The 21097-nt window shown below is 39.3% G+C and overlaps 1 long non-coding RNA gene across 2 annotated transcripts in view; it reads right to left on the bottom strand.

The window, feature by feature from the left end:
- The window catches only part of LOC139082999 (uncharacterized), a 47220-nt gene that overhangs the window by 3796 nt on the left and 22327 nt on the right, over positions 1–21097 (bottom strand). The window contains exons 1-2 of one of the 2 annotated variants that reach the window (XR_011539437.1): positions 3220–3570; positions 908–1062 (exon numbers count right to left, since the gene is read on the bottom strand). This is a non-coding gene — a long non-coding RNA (uncharacterized lncRNA). Of the gene's footprint in view, positions 1–907; positions 1063–3219; positions 3571–21097 lie in introns of those variants that run through there. The other variant, XR_011539438.1, reaches the window with a different exon arrangement.

Genomic DNA, 21097 nt, shown 5'->3' with positions numbered 1-21097 from the left:
AATTAGGCCCCCCCTACTAAATGGATTTGAGTTTTAAAATGTAGTAAAATCTAAGTCAACTCGGTTGCAACAACCAGACTTTTGTGTCTGTCTGAGCCTTGCAGTCAGCCTTGGTCCCTTGTTCATTTGTTGCAGCCAAGCTCTTCTGATTGTGAAAGGCTAGCTATCTAATACAGGCAAGTGCAAACAGTATTTTCTTCTGCTGAGGTAGTTATCCTTTGAAAAAGAAAGTCGTACTTCCAAGCTTAACCATTTCCTCCACCTGGGTGCAGGGAAACCTGTAGTTTCTGAGACCCCGCTGCCTTTCTTTAAATTTTGGCAAACATCCTGGTTTTCCTCAAGTTCCCAGAATATCTACGAAATGGAGAAAAGAGAGACTAAAGTGTTTCTGCTAAGGCCATGGCAAACCAAGGCCAAGGACTCATTAGACTTGGTCCTGCAGCCCTCCAGTGGGTGTGAAGTACAAATTTCAGTATTAATGACTGATTTACAATGGATATAATTTAAAATCCTCAAAATACATAGCATGCATGTGACAGATATAAAAAAAAAATCTTTAAATGGAGTGAAAACTAATTCAGATATTCAAAATGATCATAAATTATTATACTGATGACTCTAACTACTTTTCCTCTGTAGAAGTTCTTAGATATTGCAAATATCCAGAGAAGACGTAGTATTTCTCCAAAACCAGAGAGTCCTTTCGTGGAACATCGTGAAGGACTAACGTCCAAGGGATATTCCTTGGGAGACACTGTTATCAGAGCACATAACCTTAAACATAAATGAATACCAATGCAAAAATGTTTTTCTAACTTAATCTTTTAAGAAATTAGAGAAAATCTCCAAGTGTGAGAGTCAAAGCAAGACGTTTAACAAAGCATTGGGGAAACTGTAAAAAACTCACTTAAAATCTCTCTTTCCTGGGGCTGGCCCTGTGGCCGAGTGGTTGGGTTCGCGCGCTCCGCTGCAGGCGGCCCAGTGTTTCGTTGGTTCGGGTCCTGGGCGCGGACATGGCACTGCTCATCAAACCACGGTGAGGCGGCGTCCCACATGCCACAACTAGAAGAACCCACAACGAAGAATACACAACTATGTACCGGGGGGCTTTGGGGAGAAAAAGGAAAAAATAAAATCTTTAAAAAAAAAAAAAATCTCTCTTTCCCTTGTGATCCTCCAGAGAACAATCCACATGTCAAACAATTTTATGTTAAATCCCTCCTCTCATATCACAAACTTTTGGTATCTTTTTGTCCTGAGTTAAGATGAAAACTGGAATATTATTGGCTGATGAAAGATGGAGCAGCTTTTCAAGGTGTCTCCGCCACACTAAATCCATTAAAGTACTTAGTAAAATATCTGAAGGCACATCTTCAATGATGACGTGAAAGCACAAAATGAAAATGTCGACGTGGAGAAGCAGATCAAGAAAGCAGAGAATGTCAGTGTGGAGACATGTTCCTCTCCCCTTATCTTGTGTCTATTCAAATGTTCATAAATTTAATTCTCATAATCTCTTGGAGTATGAGTTCATAATCTAGAAGTACTGAAGGATTTTTATTTTCTTCTTATTTTTCTTTATTTCAATTTTTTTCAATGAACATGAATTTGTATAATCATAGGTGGATTGTATTTCTAGGCATAATTATATAAAACGTGCATTATAACATTTTATATATATCAATTAGGTTCCGTATAATATACCAAGAGGTAAATAGTAACTCTCTGTGTGGTGGGGATATGGCTGAATTTAAAAAATATATTTTTGTCATTCTTTTTTTTCACATTTTATACATTTGTTTATATTAACTTTTTAACAGGAAAACATATTTTGGTTTTTGAGTATGTCACAATTATTGTGTGGATGGGCTGTGAAGACCAGATTTCAAGGGTTTGAACCCTGGTTTCTCTATGTCCTTTGTCTGTGACCTTGGGCAAGTCACGTCCCTTTGTATCTCAGTTTTAACATCTGTAAAATGGGGTAACATAAAGGAATCTACTGCTATAGGCTGGTGTGCAGGATAAATGAATCAATATGTTGAAACCACCTGGCACATGGTCAGTAGTCCAAAAATGTTCACTATGACAAGGATTATAATCTTTAAATTGCCGAAGTGTTTTTGTGGTGGAATTGGAAGCATACTACTGCTGGGAAGGCTTCTCCAAAGTAAGCACAATTTAATCCTGGAGGGGCCTAACCCCTCAGGAATCCTGCACTGGGGCTTGGAGTTCTAATTCTGCTTAAATTTAGCTATTTTGTCTTTTTTTGTAAAACAAATACTTCCTTTAAAAGTGTTTTTATAAGACAAAATTCTTTCTTTACTCATCTACTCTATATGTATTAACTTGCATACTGTCTGAAAAAATATATATATTAATAACAACTATCAAAACTTCTAGTTACCACAATCCCAACCTCATGACAGCATTTGGAAAATTCCTTGCTTCAGATCTTCACTTAGAAATTACTTCCTGCAGAAAACCATCCCTGACTCCCCAGGTTCAGATGAGGCAGGTCCTATTCTCTGTGGCCCCATAGTTTTGCTGATAGGAGGACAATCCAGCTGATTGTAATTGCCTACTTAGTGACCTGGACTGCTCTCTGACTGTAAGGTCCTAAAGAGCTAGTAATGATTCTTGTTCCCCACTGGGCTGCACCTAGCATTGTGTATACAATATATATTTGTTAAATAAATGAATGCCTCTAGCTTTATCTTTAGAGAACCCTAGGCTTCTTAATCAATTTTTCAGGGAGCAGAGGGTTTTGTCTCTGCCCTAGTAGTTATTAAATATTCACATGCCGCAGCCCCTTTCTGTTAACTAGTGGGTCTAGAGCAATGGTTTTCACATTGCCATCCCCACCCAGCAGCATCGGCATCACCTGAGAACTTGTTAGAAATGCAGATTTTCAGACTGCACCCCAGCTTGACTAAATCAAAAACTCTAGGGGAGGGGCCCGGCAGTCTGCATTTGTTTAAGGCATGTTTTTTTGGGGGTGAGGAAGATTGTTCCTGAACTAATATCTATTGACAATCTTCCTCCTTTTTTTTTCTTCCTCCCCAAAGCCCCAGTTAATAGTTGCATATCCTAGTTGTAAGTCCTCCTAGTTCTTCTATTTGGGATGCTGCCACAGTGTGGCTTGATGAGCGTTATGTAGGTCTGTGCCCAGGATCCTAACCAGTGAACCCTGGGCTGCCAGAGTGGAGCACGTGAACTTACCCACTATGCCACTGGGCTGGCACCATGGCAGTCTGAATTTTAACAAACGCCGCTGGTGATTCTGATCCACCGTAGGCTTTAAAGAATCTGATTGAGCAGGTCTTCCTGGGGCCCTAACTGAGCCCAGCTGCCAGGGATGGACCACTGTGCCCACCAGAGGGAAGCAAAGGGCAGCAGAGCAGAGGCAGGTGGAGCGGGAAAGGGGAATGCCCAGCAGGCTCTGGCCAAGATGTCCCAGGCCAAGTGCAGATGCAGCTTATGGAGGAGAGGTGATCCCCAGGGTGGAGTTATTCACGGGTGCTGGGTCAAGCTGGGGACGCAGGCTGAGGGTGGATCAGTGGAAGGAGAGCTCTGAAGAAAGGATGAAGAGGTGAAGAGGAGACCAAATTTGATAGAGACGTCAGTGAATCAATCAAAGTACGGGAATGAGTGAAGGATACCCTTGGGACCCAGGTCAGATCTGCCAGAGTTTTCTCCTCAGGGATCCCCTGAGGAGGCTCATCAGCCTAGCTGTAGGACTTGTATTTCTAATTCTTAAATTTATAGTTAATATTGGAGCAGGGTTTTGCAGTAATGTTCTGTCTCCTGTTGTCTGTCACTGAGTCCTTTACTTGTCACTTAGTTCTTTAGCACTAAGAACTGTGAAGATTGAAGAATAAAGAGTACTGGTAATACGAAATTCTGCCTTCTACACCTTAACAAGCCACTTGTCTAAGTCAAGACCCTACTGCTTTTGTTACTGTCGTGCTTATCAAATGATGTAATGGATGTGAATGTCCTTTGTAAACTGTGTGCACTGTACAAATGTAATCTACTATTTTTACTAAGGCTTTCAGTGACTAGATTTTGTGTACCTGTGTCCCCAAGATTGGACTATCGGTTCTTCTGAAAGATTCATTTATTTTGGGAAAAGTAGTTTGGTTATTAGAGTGGACCTGGCCTTTGGAATATAATAGGTGGGTTCAATCCTAGGCCAGTTAATTACTACCAGCTACATGACTCTGGGCTCATTATTTATCCCTGTTAGCCTCTAGAATAAAATTGAGATCATAAAATCCATCACCAAGATTAAGTAGCATGATGTTCATAACAGGTCAGGCACATGACAGGCACACAACCACATCAGCCTATACTCTCTCTTAAAGACAAGACAGCTGAGGTCAGGAAAGGGCTCAGAGAAGCAGACAAAGTGATGGAGTTAAAATCTGTCCTATTCCTCTGTTCAGAATACTCCAGTGACTTCCCATCTCAGTCAGAGTAAAAGCTGAAGTCCTTAAAATATCCTCTAAAGCCACATCCTTATATAATTTGGCCTCTGTTAGCCCTGTCTGCAGCTACATTGGCCCCTCGACTTCACTCAAGTGTCACCCTCTCTGGAAGGCCTTCTTGCCACTTTGTCTAAAATTTCACTCCCCCCCATGTCTACCCCTCTTTCTTGCTGTATCTTTCTCCGTGAACTTATTATCTAATGTGCAGTTTATCTTTCTTATTCTTCTTGCTTATTTTCCTGCTCCCCTCATTAGTTCTGTAAGGTTAGTAACTTTGTCTCTTCTGCTCACTGTTCTATCCCCAGGCCCAATGCTGCTTGGCACGTGGTAGGCACTTACTTTGTTGAATGAAAGAATGAAATGCAGTTCTTATGACTCAAGACTAGAGCTCTCCTGAGTGTAATAATAACTAAGATGTATATAGTTCTTTGCATTGACAAGTGTTTTACATGCATTATCTTGTTTTATCTAGGGCAGAAGTGCAATGATTTTTGTATAATTGTGGGCTAATTTAGCTTACATTTTTTTCCCAAAAAACTTTCTAGTGATGCATGGCATTATAGTGGTTATTTTGACGGGAAGAACATGTTTGAATGTTCAGGGATATTTTGCACTGGCTCTTGATGTCTTAGCTTATACTGCAGAATAGGTCAGTGGCCCACTGGGATGTCAGTGTTGATTTACGATGGATTTGGGAACCTGAATTCACTTGAGGGTGGGTTTAGTTAGCCTTATTCCAAATCCCTAGCTCTGTAGCAACATCAGTGCAACATCAGGAACACAATGAAGACTGAGGAAGTTCAGGAGAATCCTCACTATGATCCTTCTTATAACTCATGACGCTTTACTCGACACCCACCATTTAATTTGTTGTTAAAAACTTCAGCTTCGACTTGGCCTGGATGCCTGTTCTACTCCCTCAGGATCTAAAACACCTACTACACCAAGGGGAGGGTAGTGTGGGTCTGCTCTGCTAAGAAGCACAGACTTCAGGCAACAAGGATGGATAAGTTCACCTTCTACTAGTACAAAATAAGTGTATTTTGCTTTTGCTTTGAAATGTAGAGATTTGTTTAATTGAAATATCCCAAAATATATGGCTGGCTGTAATCTTTAGCATTATAAAAAGGCAAAGAAAACAACTAAAGCAAGACAGGCCTCATCATTCTGAACCTGCTGGCACACATGACATCAGAAACTCAAAATCCATCATGTGCTGAGAAAAGTTGTGCAAGATTCCTAAATTAGGTTTCCCTTGCCAGGGGCTGTTTCTTGAGAAATACGTTCAAAATTTCCATTGCTCATTACTACGGTAAAGTCCCTTATTGAGATGTTCCTCGGATGGATTGCCGTAAAGGCATTCTGGGTTTTCTCTAATACAGTTTCCTATGCCAAAGCACCATTCCCAGGCAGTTTTAGGAAGTCAGCTACTCCCAATTAAAAAGCATGTGCCTGAGCACATCAACTTTGTGTGAGCTACTGACACAGGCACTTGGGTTTCATCAGTGAACAAAAGGGTGAAAATCCTCACCCTCACAGAGGTTGGGTTCTAGTGAACTAGAAACTCTGACTTTTTAAAAAAAAATACTTTTAGGCAAGGAGTCTGGCTTAGTGCTTTGTGAAAGTTTCACTCAACACCTTTTTCAGGGCCCGCTTTGTGCCAGACAAGGTGTTAGATATTGGGAATAAGAGGCAAGCAAGGAGACACAGTCCTGGGCCCTTGGAGCTTATAGTCTAGTATAGACGGAAACCAAAGAAATCTAACAAATACAATGGAAACTTCCATAGTTTCCATCTGTGATAAACATTATGCATAATTGCTGCATGGCATTATGAGACTTTATAATGGAGAGATCTGTCTTAGAGAGGTCAGGAGGACCTTTCTCCGGGAAGTGAGAAACGAAACGGGATGTGAACCGGGAGGAGGTGATAACTCGGAGCAGACATGAGAGGAGATGCAGAGAGGTGGATGCAAAGCCTTATTGGCTGAAGGTAGCACAGTGAGCATGAGGACTGAAAGAAAGGCCCCTGTGCCGTGCACACAGGTGAGCCAGGGAGCACAGGAGCAGAGAGCACAGTGGAAGTTTTGCATTTAATCCAAACTTTGGAGGTGGGTGAAGTTCATAAGGGACAAATTGGCGAGGCTGAAGGGCACAAGCCAAACCAAGGTTCTCAGCTTTGGTTGCACGTTAGAATCCTGGGAGCCTGACATACCAGTGCCCTGAAGTCCCACAGCCCAGAACTAGATGGTCGGAGGCGGGACATCTCCAAGTTCCGCAGCCCCCGGTGTTCTGTGTGCAGCCCAGGTTGAGAACCACCGGTGGACAGGATCCGGGACAGCCCTCTGCTTGAGCCACAACAAATGGCGCTATTGGGAGGGTTTTCCTGGACGTATTTTGAACCGATTGCTTAGAAGCATCTGCCCAATTCTCCCTCGTTTAGGCCTGAGTGTCCAGAAATGTACGCGAGCTCGAACCCTGCGTGGGAGAAATCAAGAGCCCTCCCATCCAGCAAAAGAGGTTTTGAGGGTCAGCAAACATCGCTGCGCCAGGCGCTTCCTGAAACAACCATTACCGATGATGCTGTCAGTGGCTGACAAAGCGCCCCTCGCTCATCTGCTCATCCGAGTTGAGAAAGCAAAGAAGAGCAGCCCCCCGCAGTCACCGCGCCCGCCCTGGCTGCGCGCGGGTTCCCCGCTGGAAACACCCAGGCCCCGCCGCGCGCTCCGCGGGCCGCGCACACTCCCCCGCGCACGGGGTCCCTTCCCGGCCGCGGCCCAGCTCTACCCCGCCCCCGCCCGCAGTCGCGCAGTACCAACGCTGTCCTCCCTCCTCCCGCCAGCTGTCTGGGTCAGGGACACTGCCTGGCTTGAGCGCATCCTCACCCTGGTCGGCGGTTGACTCACTCCTCCACTGTGGCTGGTCAACGCGCCCCACTGTCCCTATTTGTGACCCGCGCCTAGACCTGGCTGTCCTCGCCAAGCGCAGCAGCAAAGGGACAGGAGGCTCCCTGGATGTTTCCAGGTGTTATCCTAATCTCCAAGTCCAGGGAGGGGGATCCTTACCCTTCCAAGGGGACAGGCGTAATGGTCATCTTCTTCCACAGCTTTCCTAGGAAAGACTGCGGTAGAAGTGGGGAGCTTTTTCTATTTCGTTTGAGATAGCATTAAAGCTTTTCCGATGATAAAAGTGACACATTATCATTGCTAAAAACTCAATACAAAGTGTATATAAAGAGGAAGATAATATATGTAAACTCAACTCCTTATTCTGATAATACTTTGTTGTATTTCCTTGCAGATATATAAATGTGTATATATATATTATATACACACTCGCAGATCTATTTTTAAAACAATAATGGTATAATCTTTTTTTCATGGCATTTAATTGCTATAAGTGATTACATTTGCTATAATCTTTTAAATACTGTTTTGTAAAAATACAATAACTCCTAACATCTTTTCTACTTTATATCTTCTTTTCAGTCTTTGAAAGTTGTCTGATGTATTTCGATGGATGTAGAGAGGAATTTTTTTTTTCTTTAGGATATGTACTTAATCAAATAGCTCCTGCAAATAGTTTACTTCTTTTTCCTCTTGGACTGTTTCCTGGTCAAATGGTTTCCCTTTTTTCTTCTCTTTATCCATTCTGCCTTCTCCATGAATCAGTTGAGTTGAGGCCATTGAGACAATCTTTTCTCCAAATTAGTAATCTGGAGGCTATCCTTTTGTGTCTGCCCACTCCTCCTGCACTTCTTGAGAGCTCATTCTTCCCATGCTAGTTTTCTGAGTTACCTGTGACTTTTACTGCCGTCAATGGGAAGAGCAGAGAGAGTTACTAGGGCACCAGTCACTTCAGCCTTTTAAACAACACCTAGGTCCTCTCTTCCACAATTTTTTCTTTTTCTTTTTTTTTTATTGTGGTAAATATATGTAATATAAAATTTACCATCTTAGCCATTTTTAAGTGTACAGTTGAGTGGCATTAAGTACATTCACATTGCTGTGTAGCTATCACCATCATCCATCTCCAGAACTCTTTTCATCTTGCAAAACAAACTTTGCACCCATAAAAAAACAACTCCCCGTTTCTTCCCTCTCCTGTCTTCTGGCACCCACCATTCCACTTTCTGTCTCTATTTATATGACTACTCTAGATACCTCATATAAGTGGAATCATCCAGTATCTGTCCTTTTCTGACTGGTTTATTTCATTTAGCATAATGTCTTCAATGTTCATCTTTGTTGTAGCATGTGTCAGAATTTCCTTCCTTTTTAAGGCTGAACAGTATTCCATTGTTTGTATATACAACATTTCATTAATCCATTAATCCATCGATGGACACTTATGTTGCTTGCACCTTTTGGCTATTGTGAATAATGCTGTCATGAGCAACATGGGTTGTACAAATATCTGTTTGAGTACCTGCTTGCACTCCTTTTGGGTATATACCCAGAAGTGAAATTGCTGGGTCATATGATAATTCTGTTTAATTTTTTGAAGAACTGCCATACTGTTTTCTACAGCAGCTAATCCATTTTACATTCTCACCAACAGTGCACAAAGGTTCCAATTTCTCTATGTTCTTGCCAAATGTTGTTCTTTTCTTTTCTGTTTTTTTTTTATTTTAAATAATTGCCATCCTAACGGGTATGAGGTGGCTAGAGGAGGTTTTTGAGAAAGGCTAGCCTTATTTGTTGATGAAGTGAGCAGAATATAGATAGCTATCTAGAGGCTGATGTTAGTTTAAGTCCTAAAACCTGCTGTGTCTTCCTCCTGACACCTATAGGTATCAACTTGGCTCAACTGAAACTGACTTTGCAGCATCCCCTTCTCTGTTTTGTTCCAGGTTAGAATTGGTCAAAAGAGAAATCTGTGTAAGATCTGGAAAGCAGAAATGAACATGGTTAGCTTCCTGAAAGACACAGGCAGAGGGCAGTGGCTCCAGCTTGGCCACCCTCTCCCCAGCTCAGCTTGCACCCTCTCTTCTCCCCAGGTGGGCCCTGCTGAGCAGCAATGGCCAGACCCACCACCAGCTGCAGACTTCTCCAGTAGCTCTCCTTGGCAGCCCAACTCCACAGCGGGGAGGGCCCAGCTTCCCAGATTTCCCAGCAACTTCCAACTTGACCGCTCCCACCATGGCTTCAGGAGGGGTTTAGTTACTTTTTTCTGACCCAACAGCTTCCATTTCTGAACTTTGCTTCCCGGGCTTCTCCTACACTGTGTAAAGTCTAATAATCTATGACAAATCTCTTCTCCAAAATATTCATAGTGGCTCTACTTCCTTTAATAGAACTCTGACTGATATAATACCTCCTTCTTAGTTTTGCTAGAAATTAACTTGATAAGAGACAAAATTCTGTCTTTACAGGGTTAAAGATAAGGCTGTAGGTCAACGACTCTCTATCCTGTCCATAAAAATCACCTAGAATGTTTTAAAAAATACTGATGTTGGCCTCATCCCAGACAAAATAAATCAGAATATTTAGGGGTTAGAGGCTCAGATGTAGCTATACTTTAAATATGACCCTTATATGATTCCAATGAACAACCAGAGTTGAGACCTACTTTGAGTTAAACCTCGAACCTAGACACTACAGGTTTAAATTCACACAGAAGTAGAAATAAAAGTCAAAATCTTGCTTTGAATGTGGGCTGTGCTGAGTAAGTTGGAAGAGAAAACACAATTCCAGGGGTATGGGGGAATGCAGGTTGGGGACCAGGGAGTGGAAAGCAAAGGCTTGCCTCTCTTTAGGAGAGGTTGAATACAGCAAGCCTGGGAATGGGTGAAAAAGGAACTTTGATTATCTCGTTATTTGATAATTTCACCTTGGGCTAGTTCTATTCCATGCATGAGCGATTATGCGAGAGAAAACAGTAAGAAGACAAGAAATACATAATGTAAAATGAAAGGAGAGACAGAGATTCAGTGGATGCAATATTCAAAGTGTTTCAGATTGCTACTTAGCTGTTCCTCCAATGGCTAAATGTTGGCACTAGACACAACATCTAAGTTATTTCCAAAGTTGATTTCTTTCTTCTGACAAAATAAGAAAGACTTTTCTAAGAACTTCAAGGCATGCCATTTCATGAGCAATGGGACTTTCTCTCACAAAACTGTAATTTGGAAAGAAATTTGGCCTTTAAGGGAGAAAATTTACAACAAGAGATTATGAGTGTCTTTAGAAGCTGCCCTGAATATGTCCCACTGGATTTGTGTGCTCAAAGGGTCACTCTGCTCCTTCCCACAAGTTTAGCATCTAAAATAAATTCTGGTCTTTCCCATATTCAGTAGGTTTCAACTAGATTGGAAATGTTTTGCTCATAAATACAAGAAGTTCAAACATGTAGGGAATACAATATTCTCTAATATGACATACTGAAAGTTACTTTTCTACCTAACATACTACTTCCTAAAATTAATAACTTTCTGACTTACCAGAAGAATGTCATTTCTTTATTAATCTTTTTATTTTATATTTTCTCCTATTTTACCCAAATTTTTACTTTATTTTTGGTTTGCTTACTGGCTTTTATCTGTCAGCTTCATGTCTATAATGGCTAATACCTCCTGAACTTTCTTCTGATTATCCTCTTGGCTCTGTTATTTCTAGTTTTTGATCATTATTTAAGTCATTCATTCATTTCTTCAACTTTCACAATGGTTATTTGTTGAGTGTCTACTCTGTACCAAATCCTGTCTGGTACTGAGGACAGAGCAGAGAACAAGTCTTCAACCCCTTGGAGCGGGGAGACATCATGAAAAAGTAAACAAAGAAATGAACAAGATGATTTCAAACTTGGTGAGTATCAGGAGGTAAATGAACAAGAAGTGGGATGAAGAATAACTTAGCAAGGGATGGGAGAAGGTAATTTAAATAGGATGTTCCACAAAGATCTCTGCAGAGGTGGCATTTGTACTAAGAGCTGAATGATAAGAAAGACTCAGCCACAGAAGAGACTTGAAATGTTACAAGAACGGAAGGGAGGCCAGAGTGGGCTGGAGTGACTGGAGTGTGTGTGTGTGTGTGTGTGTCAGGGTGGGGGGGATGACTGTAGAAACAGATGGGGCTAGAGAGAGCCTATTATTCTAGGTAAAGTATCATGATTGAAGAGTTTTAAGCTAAAGAATGATACAACATGATTACTATATTTTAAAAGATGGTCCTGGCTGTTTTGTGGATTATCATTTGTGTAATGTTTCATGGTCTATGAAGTATCTTCATGTTCATTTTCTTAGTTGATCCTTACTCTTGACTGTGAAACAATGCAATCTCCTCATTCCCTCTTAGGCTTCAGGGAACTGAGAATAAATGTGGCTGACTGACTCAGCAAATGTCACAGTGGTGGAATCGAAACCAAGTCTTCCGATAAAAGTTCTAAGCTTCCAGAAACTCTTGGATTGGTCATTACTTTCTTACACACACACAATTTTTTTCTTTCTCTTAAAATTTTAGTTATTTAAGTGGCTGGACAGAAAATGTAAATCAAATGTCTGCTACCTTAACAGAACCATGTTATATACTAGATAGATACTTTGGTGTAAGATGTATTCCTCATTCTCAATCTACTTCTTGTCTAGCTGAGAGACCAGCTATATTTCCAAACATAATTAACAATGTGAGGCTAAAACAAAGAGCATTAGGGAGTTACTAAAGATTTTCAAGACTAATTTGTAAGGAGTTGGGACTTGAGATAGGCTTTGTACGATGAGTAGATATTAGACAGATAATGAGACAGAGTACATTTGGGGAGATAAAAATTCAGTAGCCACACCATGGGACAGTGTGTAAGGGAACTTAGCACCCCTACTCCATATTCCATAATCATCATATCTGTAAGTTACCCCCCCACACACACCAGGCCCCGACAAATGAAGCAACAATCCAAATAAAACCAATGTGCTACTTTTGCAATTGTAGCTTCAAAAAGAGTCCCCTGATAGCAGCCCTAGGCCCTTCCAATCTGTCCCAGAGTCCCTCCTTTATAGAAATTTTGGGGCTATTATTGAACAAAAAGGAATACTTGAAAACAAAGGTATGGAGGTTCGAATTTGAATCGTGCATTTGGAAGATGGTGAGGCTGATGACATGGGTAAATTAGGTTGAGAGCATCAAACTTTGAAAGGGACGTGAGCAGAGCTGTGCTTTGGGAAGATTCTGTTTACAGTAGGGAAAGTTTGGGATGTAATACAGACTGAAATCACTTAAAGGTATAAGAAGGTTCCTGGAGCAATCCAGGTAGATAGATTATAAATAAGGGTGGGAAAAGAAAGAACAAATCAGAGAGGCCTTCTATGGTCATGTAGAAATGAATTGAGAAGCTCATTAACCATGCTACCTCTTGGCTCTCAGTTTTTCTTTAAGGAAAAGCTATGTTGACTCGTGCTTTATGGTGAGACTGGAACTTGTTCCTTCAAAACAGGCTCATTTTTATGAGGATTTTATCTTTTACTTTAAAGGAGCATTTTGTACCATAACAGAATGCTTTATAATATTTTTTAAGCAGGATGATGATAAAAAAGAAAAAATCATTTTGCTTCAGGAACACTGTGAATTCATTGTTTAGATTACAACTGTTACTAAGTTTTGAAATTCTTGCCAAAATTTAAGATTGAATTCTATCTTTGAATATAATGATAGACTGTTATTTGTTTTTCAAGGACCAAGACTGAAAGAACCCTTATCCAAACACTATGGATATCTTTTTCTAATAAACATACAATGTGGTTTTTCTTTTATTTTAAAACTGTGCCCCATCATGCTCATCCTGCCCTTCGTTTTGGACCTGCTGCAAAGTGTGTAGTATATGGTGGCAGGACGTGAGTGGGGGACACAGCAGGGAGACGGTTGGGAGAAAGAGACCCTAGGGAAGCAACTTGAAAATGCTGGCTTGTGGCGAACAGCCGTGTTAAATCACCTGGAGAGTTTTTTTTTTTTAAAGATTGGCACCTGGGCTAACAACTGTTGTCAATCTTTTCTTTTTTTTTTCTGCTTTATCTCCCCAACCTCCCCCCGTACACAGTTGTATATCTTAGTTGCACGTCCTTCTAGTTGTGGGATGTGGGATGCCACCGCAACGCGGCCTGACCAGCGGTGCCATGTTCGCGCCCAGGATCCGAACCCTGGGCTGCTGCAGCAGAGGGCGCGGACCTAACCACTCGGCCATGGAGCCGGCCCCTACCTGGAGAGTTTATAAAACAGAAATTCACAGGGATCCTGTCTTGGTTGGATTCTGGGAATCTGTCATTATAAAAGCTTTCTAGGTGATTCTGGCGTGCTGATATTCTCCTAAAGGAGGGCTGCCAAGCTACCCAGAGTCTCATGTTAACAATACCCTGCTGGAAAAGGTGTCCTGAGAGCCTGTTCTTGAATTTAAGATCAAGAAAATCTCCTTTCATACTTTTCTTTAGCTTTGTTAAAACCATTTATTAGTCTAGAATCAAACCAGCTTTCTGCCTAGGCAAAATTTTGCTCTTTATTCAAGTATTTATTCATTCAACAAATATTTATTTAGCAAGGTAGTTTTTAAAGATACAATGGCAACTAAGACATACAGGTCACTTCTTTCATGAAGTTTACATTCTAGTGGGAGAAGATAATCAGACAGAAAAACAGAGAGAGAAAGAAAGACAGAGAGAGAGAGTGAAAGGGAAAACAGAAAGAAGAAATGACCCTAACAAAGATATATGACTCAAGGGAGATTTATTTCTAAGGAAATGTTTACAAAAGTGTGTGTGAGAGAGAACTCTAAGTGTTAGTGGAGAATCTCAGAGCTGGAGGTAGTCCAGCTCTTGGCACATGTAGGCCTGTAGAGATGAAGGGAGAGCATGGTTACTTGAATCCAGAAAGAAACAGGGTCCTTTACAGTTGGTCATTTTCAAACAGTTACTTTAGGTAGAGGGGCACAGCCAGATATGAACTGGGAAGAATATTCTCAGCACATATATCTGACAAGGATGTGAGTCTAGAATATACAAAGAACTCTTACAACTCAGTAATAAGAAAACAAGTAATCTAATAAAAATGGATAAAAGTTTAGTTAATAAGTATGTGAAAAGATGTTCAATATCAGTATTCATCAAACAAATGCAAATTAAAACACTATTTGCCCACTAGAATGGGAAAATTTAGAAAACATCTGACAATAACAACTGATAGTAAGGATGTGGGGCAAGTGGAAACTCACACTGGCTGGTGGAAGTGTAAAATGGCACAAGCGCTTTGGAAAGCAGTTTGTCAGTTTCTTATAAAGTTAAACTTACACTTGCCAAAAGGCCCAGCAATTTCTCTCCAAAGTGTTTGCTATCCATACCCCAAAATGAAAAGTGTTCACACAAAGACTTAACCTACATGTTCATAGTACTTTACTTATAATAGCGCCAGCTGAACACAACCCAAATGACCACCAACAGGGGAATAAATAAACAAATTGGGTACAGTCAGAGAATGTAATACTAACTAGCAATAAAAATGAAAAAAATATTAATACGTGCAACCCCATGGGTGAATTTCAAAAACATTTTGCTAAGTAAAAGAAGGAAGACATAAAAAAGCCTTTAGATGGAACTTTAATCCACAGGACAATATTAAATCCTGAAGGGAGATTACGTAGATAGAGAAGAATGAGCCCAATATTAAGTCGAGAGTCCTACAGTATTTTCAGGTCAAGGAGAAAAAGATCCAAAAAAGGAGTCTGAGGAGGAGCAGCAAGATGGGGAAGAGGAAAACTAGGAGAGAGGGGTATCACTGAAACCAAGAGAAGAGCATGTTTGGAGAAGGAAGCAGTGGTCACTTGTGTCTACTGCTGCTGAATGAGCAAGTGAACAAGAATACCAAAGTGACCACTGTACGTAACAAAATGGGGTGATTGGTGACCTCAACAAGAGCTGCTGCAGTGGGGAAATGGGGACAGAAGCTTGACTGGGGATACTTGCAGAGGATATACCAGAGGAAGAAGTGGAAATGTCAGTTCTCAATGACACCAGCAAGGCATTTGCTTTGAAGGATGGCACAGAAATGGAGCAAAGCTGATGCAGAATCAATGGAGGTTAATTTCTTTTTTATTTGCTTGTGTTTTGTTTGTTTGTGCATTTTAGGATCAGAGATACCAGCCTGTAGACTTGGATGATCTAGTAGAGAGAGAATGAGAGAGAGAGAAAGAAAGAAGTAGATGACTCAGAAGAGAGAATGGAATGGTATTGCAACAATTTGAAGTTATTTAAAAACATATTTTTCCCTTTGATTTATTGATTGCCAACTATTTACTTTTTAACAAAAGTATTGCACCAAGAATCCCTTTATCACTCATCTACCAGGAAACTGAGATCTCAGGTACTCTTGGTGTATTTATTCCATAAACACCAATTTTATTTTACTTACTGGGACATTCATAGTTTATAGCCTGGCATACTTTTTCTGGTGTGTGTATATATATATATGAAAAAATATATATGAATATATATGAAAATACATATATGAATATATATGAATATTATATGAATATCCAACACCAGATAAGAGATCCACACAAAACTAAGATTAAAATGTCCTCAACTCTAAAGACCATGACATTCTAGGTAACTATAATATCTTATCTATAAGAGACTTTGAATATTATATTAAGAAATGTCAAACTGTTATCAAACCGTTTACTTGAGAACAAGTAAGAGAGCAAGAGAGTCAGAAAATGAATTAAATGTGAGAGCTTTTATGGAATTAACAAGAAATAGGGAAGAATATGACTAGTGAATGAAGCAGAGAATGCATTTCTCAAGGCAACTGAGAGATAACCACAAAAAGATAAGATTAAAACAAGGAGGCAATCACACTCGTGTATAACAATTGTCACTTGTGTAATATTGTATGCCCAAAATGCAACAAAATTGGAAATTAATAATTAAACACTTAAAATAGAAAAAGCAAGCAAAAGCAAATTTAAAAGACAAAATGACAAACTAGAGAAAGCATATGGTCCACAAAGGGATCATAAAAGCCATAATAAATAAACAAGAAGAAATGGAACATACAATTTTTAATGCATAAAAATGTGAAGTTATTCATTAAAAAAAGAAATATGAGGGGCCAGCCCGGTGGTGTAGTGGTTAAATTGGTATACTCTGCTTTAGTGGCCTGGAGTTTGCCAGTTTGGATCCTGGGCGTGGACCTAGTATTGCTCATCAAGCCACACTGTGGCTTGGCACAGATGTTAGCTCAGCAACAATCATCCTCAAGCAAAAGGAGGAAGATTGACAACAGATGTTAGCTCAGGGCCAATCTTCCTCATACACACACAAAAAAGAAATATGAACAGGAATAAAAATACAAAAAATACTGGTAGTCAAAGAAATATGATAAAATGAAATATAGAATGGACAACTTTTTAATAATCTTCATTGTGGACAAGAGTAGGGGAAACAGGCATTCTCATCTACTGCTGATGAGAGCATAATTTTGTGTGACTTTACTGCAGGACTGATTGCTAACATGAATCAAAAGCGTTCAAATGCTATTAAAAACTGATCCAATAATTTGACTTCTAGAATTTTCCCTGGAGAAATAGAGATATCCATAATGATTTTATGGACACGGTATCTCCTACAGGAAAAACGGGAGTAAATACTCCAAACAGTCAATAAAATAGTATCAGTTATGTAAATTATCTTGTATTAATACAGTGTGATTCTACAAGGTCATTATAAAACTATATGGTGATAAAATATCATGCTATATTAGGAATTGGAAGAAGGCATTTCACAAAGCAATATATTCAATATTATCTTAATGTATTTTGCACATGCTTAGAATAAAAATCAAAAGGGTATACAACTAAATATTGATAATTGTTATCTTGGTATCATGGAATACAGCACATTTTTACTTTATTGTGCTTTTCAAATTTTCTCTAAAGTGTGGCAGTCATATACAATGCTGCTTTAAAAGTAAATCATTAACAAGACAGGAAGTAAAAAGTTTTGGAGAGGATGTGGAGAAAAAGGAACCCTCATACACTGCTGGTGGGAGTGCAAACTGGTGCAGCCACTACGAAAACCAGTACGGAGATTCCTCAGAAAATTCAGAATAGAATTACCATACCATCCAGCTTTTCTACTGTTGGGTATTTATGCAAAGAATGTGAAAATACAAATGCATAAAGATACATGCACCCCTATATTCATTGCAGCATTATCTACAACCACCAAGACTTGGAAGCAACCTAGGTGCCCATTAAGGGATAAATGGATAAAGAAGATGTGGTATATATATATATACAATAGAATACTACTCTGCCATAAAAAATGATGAAATCTGGCCATTTCTGACAACATGGATGGACCTTGAGGGTATTATGCTAAGTGAAATAAGTCAGAGGGAGAAAATCAAATACCGTACAATCTCACTCATAAATAGAAGGTAAAAACAACAGCAAACAATCACATAGAGACAGAGATTGGATTGGTGGTTACCAGAAGGGAAGCGGGGAGGAAGAAGGGCAAAAAGGGTGACTAGGCACATGTGTGTGGTGATGGATTGCAGTTAGTTTTTGGGTGGTGAATACAATATAATCTATACAGAAATCGAAATATAATCATGTACACCTGAAATTTAAAAACTAATGTTACCACAATAAAAAAATTTAAAAAATTAAAAAAAATAAATTTGTATATCTATTTTTTTTAAACCAATCCCTCAAATAACTATTAAGTTAAGGAGAAAAAATAAAGACACGAGAATACATATTTAGAAAATAGCAAGAAAAATCACTTACTTTTAGCCTCAACTTTGCCATAGCCATAGATGTTTTTATTATTCCAAATAAAGGGGAGATAATAAATAAAGTACCCAATCAAGAAAAGAATGACAACAAAAATTTCTTAAGGTAACAGGAATAATAAACAGGAGTAATAAACCTAAACTAGAAATAATTTAAAAATATATATATGTAACAATTAAGAAAAAGCTATTTTAGAAGATAACTGAAGTAGAAACATTTGAGGCAAATTTAATCAGGAAAAAATGAAAGTATATATATGAAGAGAACTTTTAAATTTATAAATTATAAAACAATATACTATATAATCAAAAGTGTGTGTGTGTGTGTGTGTACATACAAAGACTTGAAAGGAAAAAAACACCAAAATGTTAACAGTTTTCTGAGTGATGGTTTTTATAAGTGATTTTATCATATTATTTATATTTTTGCATATTTCCCAAACTTTTTACAAAGAGCAAGTGTTAAAATTATAAAAAGAATAATAACATTATAGAATACAAAATATAATACTGCACATAATTATAAAAGAGTGAATTTAAATATCTAAATGAAATGAAAAACATAGATCATCAAAATGTTAAGTATTATACATTAAGAATTATACATAAAAGATGCCAACTTCTTAATAATATTTTTTCTCTGAGTAGTGAAATTATGGATAATTTAACATGTCTCCCCTTTGCTTGACTTGAATTTTCTAAATTTTTTACAATGGATATATATCAGTTTTTAATAAAGGAAAATGGTCTTTTAAGGTACTGACTCAACAAGAGGAAAGGGTAAATAATTTTATTCCTTTTAAAAAAAAACTGTCAATATTGTCAAAATTTTGTCCATTTCCACAAAAGCTACATTTGTATGTATATACAGCTAGTATTGATGGTGGAGGCCCTCAAACTTTCAAGATTTAAATGAATCCAATTCCATATAAACAGTCGCACAGTACAAGTTACAATAGCATGCTATTCAGTTTTAACAAGTAGACGTGACAGATATAAATCTCAGTTCACAACCTCAACCATGCCAGAAATGTAAATTTTCTTTGTTGTTGTTTTTCAATTCAATATGGCAGAATTTTAATCCCAGTTTCACCAGAATTGTGACTAAATTCTAGGGAGTTTACCAAGTGCTACAGTGGCACGGTGACCATTTGATCCTCAGTGACATTCATTCATTCATTTGTGCATCCTCTGCTGCATCCCAGGCATCTGTTGGCATGCCCATCACTCCACCTGACTGGTGATTCAGGCAGTTAGGTTGCATGTGGGGCTGTCCATCTTCCTCATCTTCTTGGTCTCTTTGGGTTTGGTGGCTCTCTCTGCCACTCCATGTTGCTCCTATGTGCTTGGGAATCATTCTGTTCTTCTGGTGTCTCCCTGTCTCTCCAGGAAATCCTGAATGTCTCAGCTCCCCGAATCAGACTGGGTTTCTGTCTCCCCCAGGGCATGGTCTGGAGAACAGTGTGCTGGGTCACTCTTTCTGAGATCTATTGATATTTTCATTCTTACAGTTTCCCTTCTAACACTATACCTTTCCCCAACTCAGGGAGAATCATTTTTATAATCTTGGTAGAGAAGGCTTGCTGTTAATAATTTCCTTACCATCTCACAAGAACTCTAATTCTGAAATAATCCAATTTTTCTCTTTTTGGTGATCACATGCCTTTCCTTAGGCAAAGAGCACAGATAGCCTGGATGGCTGTATGTGGGAGGCAGCCAAGGAAAATACTGAGAGAATAAATCTTTCATATTTGAAAGATATTTCTGATACAAAAAATGTAACCAAGATAGCACACATAGAAAACTGGAGGAGACACCACTTAAGGTGGCTGCCCCACTCCAATTTTCCCTTCTCTGAAAACTGTCCCAGTACACAGTGGCTGCTGCCAACAGTCATGTCTGTGTTAAATGACCCTATTCCCATGCCATAGTCAGTAGATATTTGACTCAAACTAGGCCAGTCAGATTTTGTGTCAAGAATGTGTAAATTTGGGCAGAGAATCTAGAAACTTAATGAGCAAAGTGAACACTGTTGGCCACATGCCGCATCAATGGACACACTCTAGAGAGAAGGCCTTGAGTCCGTGCTGCTGAAGACCACAGAGCTTTCTTGGCTCCCTTCCCCAAGCCTTGGTTATTGACCTCCTCCCTGGGTTCTGTGAGACATTGTAATATTTTTCCAATAAATTCCCCTTTTGCTTAAGCTGGTATCGATTTCTATCACTTGACATTTAAATAGCATTAACAAAAAATCATATCATAACCTGACATCTGAAGGCAGAATAAAAAATTGTTAAATGAAATATTAGAGAAAGTAATTCAACCAGATATTAATTGAATTGAGAATTTGAGGTTAGCTTGGTGTCAATTTATTGGTGCCTGATTTATCCTCTACTGAAGTCCCATGAAAAGATGTATGGCCATGAACATATACAAGAGAAAAATCAGCAATATTACTAGACAAGGCAGACTATCATGGGCTAAAATCAGAAAAATCTTAATACCTGTATCATCAATGGTGATATATAGAAAAGATACATTTTTGGAATTACACACTGGACTCTCTGAACCAGTACAATGTGGAAGGTGGCAAAGGTGGTAGGAAAAAATGCTAGTATGTCCCTGCAGGCCAAAATATCCAGGATTTACTGAACAGAAGACTAGGCAGGCACCCCCTCCTGCTCAGAGCAGTCCTCGGAGTTGGTCATAGTTGTGACTTCCTCCACTCATGGCACCTCCATGGGCTTCGATCTGTCTGAGGCAGTGACTGCCAGTATTCAGGATGACAGGCTGGCAGAGAATGGGGTGGGGTGTATTCCTGCCCAAGAATGCACAG

This window comes from Equus przewalskii, chromosome 4 (genome assembly GCF_037783145.1).
Source record: "Equus przewalskii isolate Varuska chromosome 4, EquPr2, whole genome shotgun sequence".
Classification (NCBI taxonomy): domain Eukaryota; kingdom Metazoa; phylum Chordata; class Mammalia; order Perissodactyla; family Equidae; genus Equus; species Equus przewalskii.
This window is presented reverse-complemented; position numbering and strand designations above follow the sequence as displayed.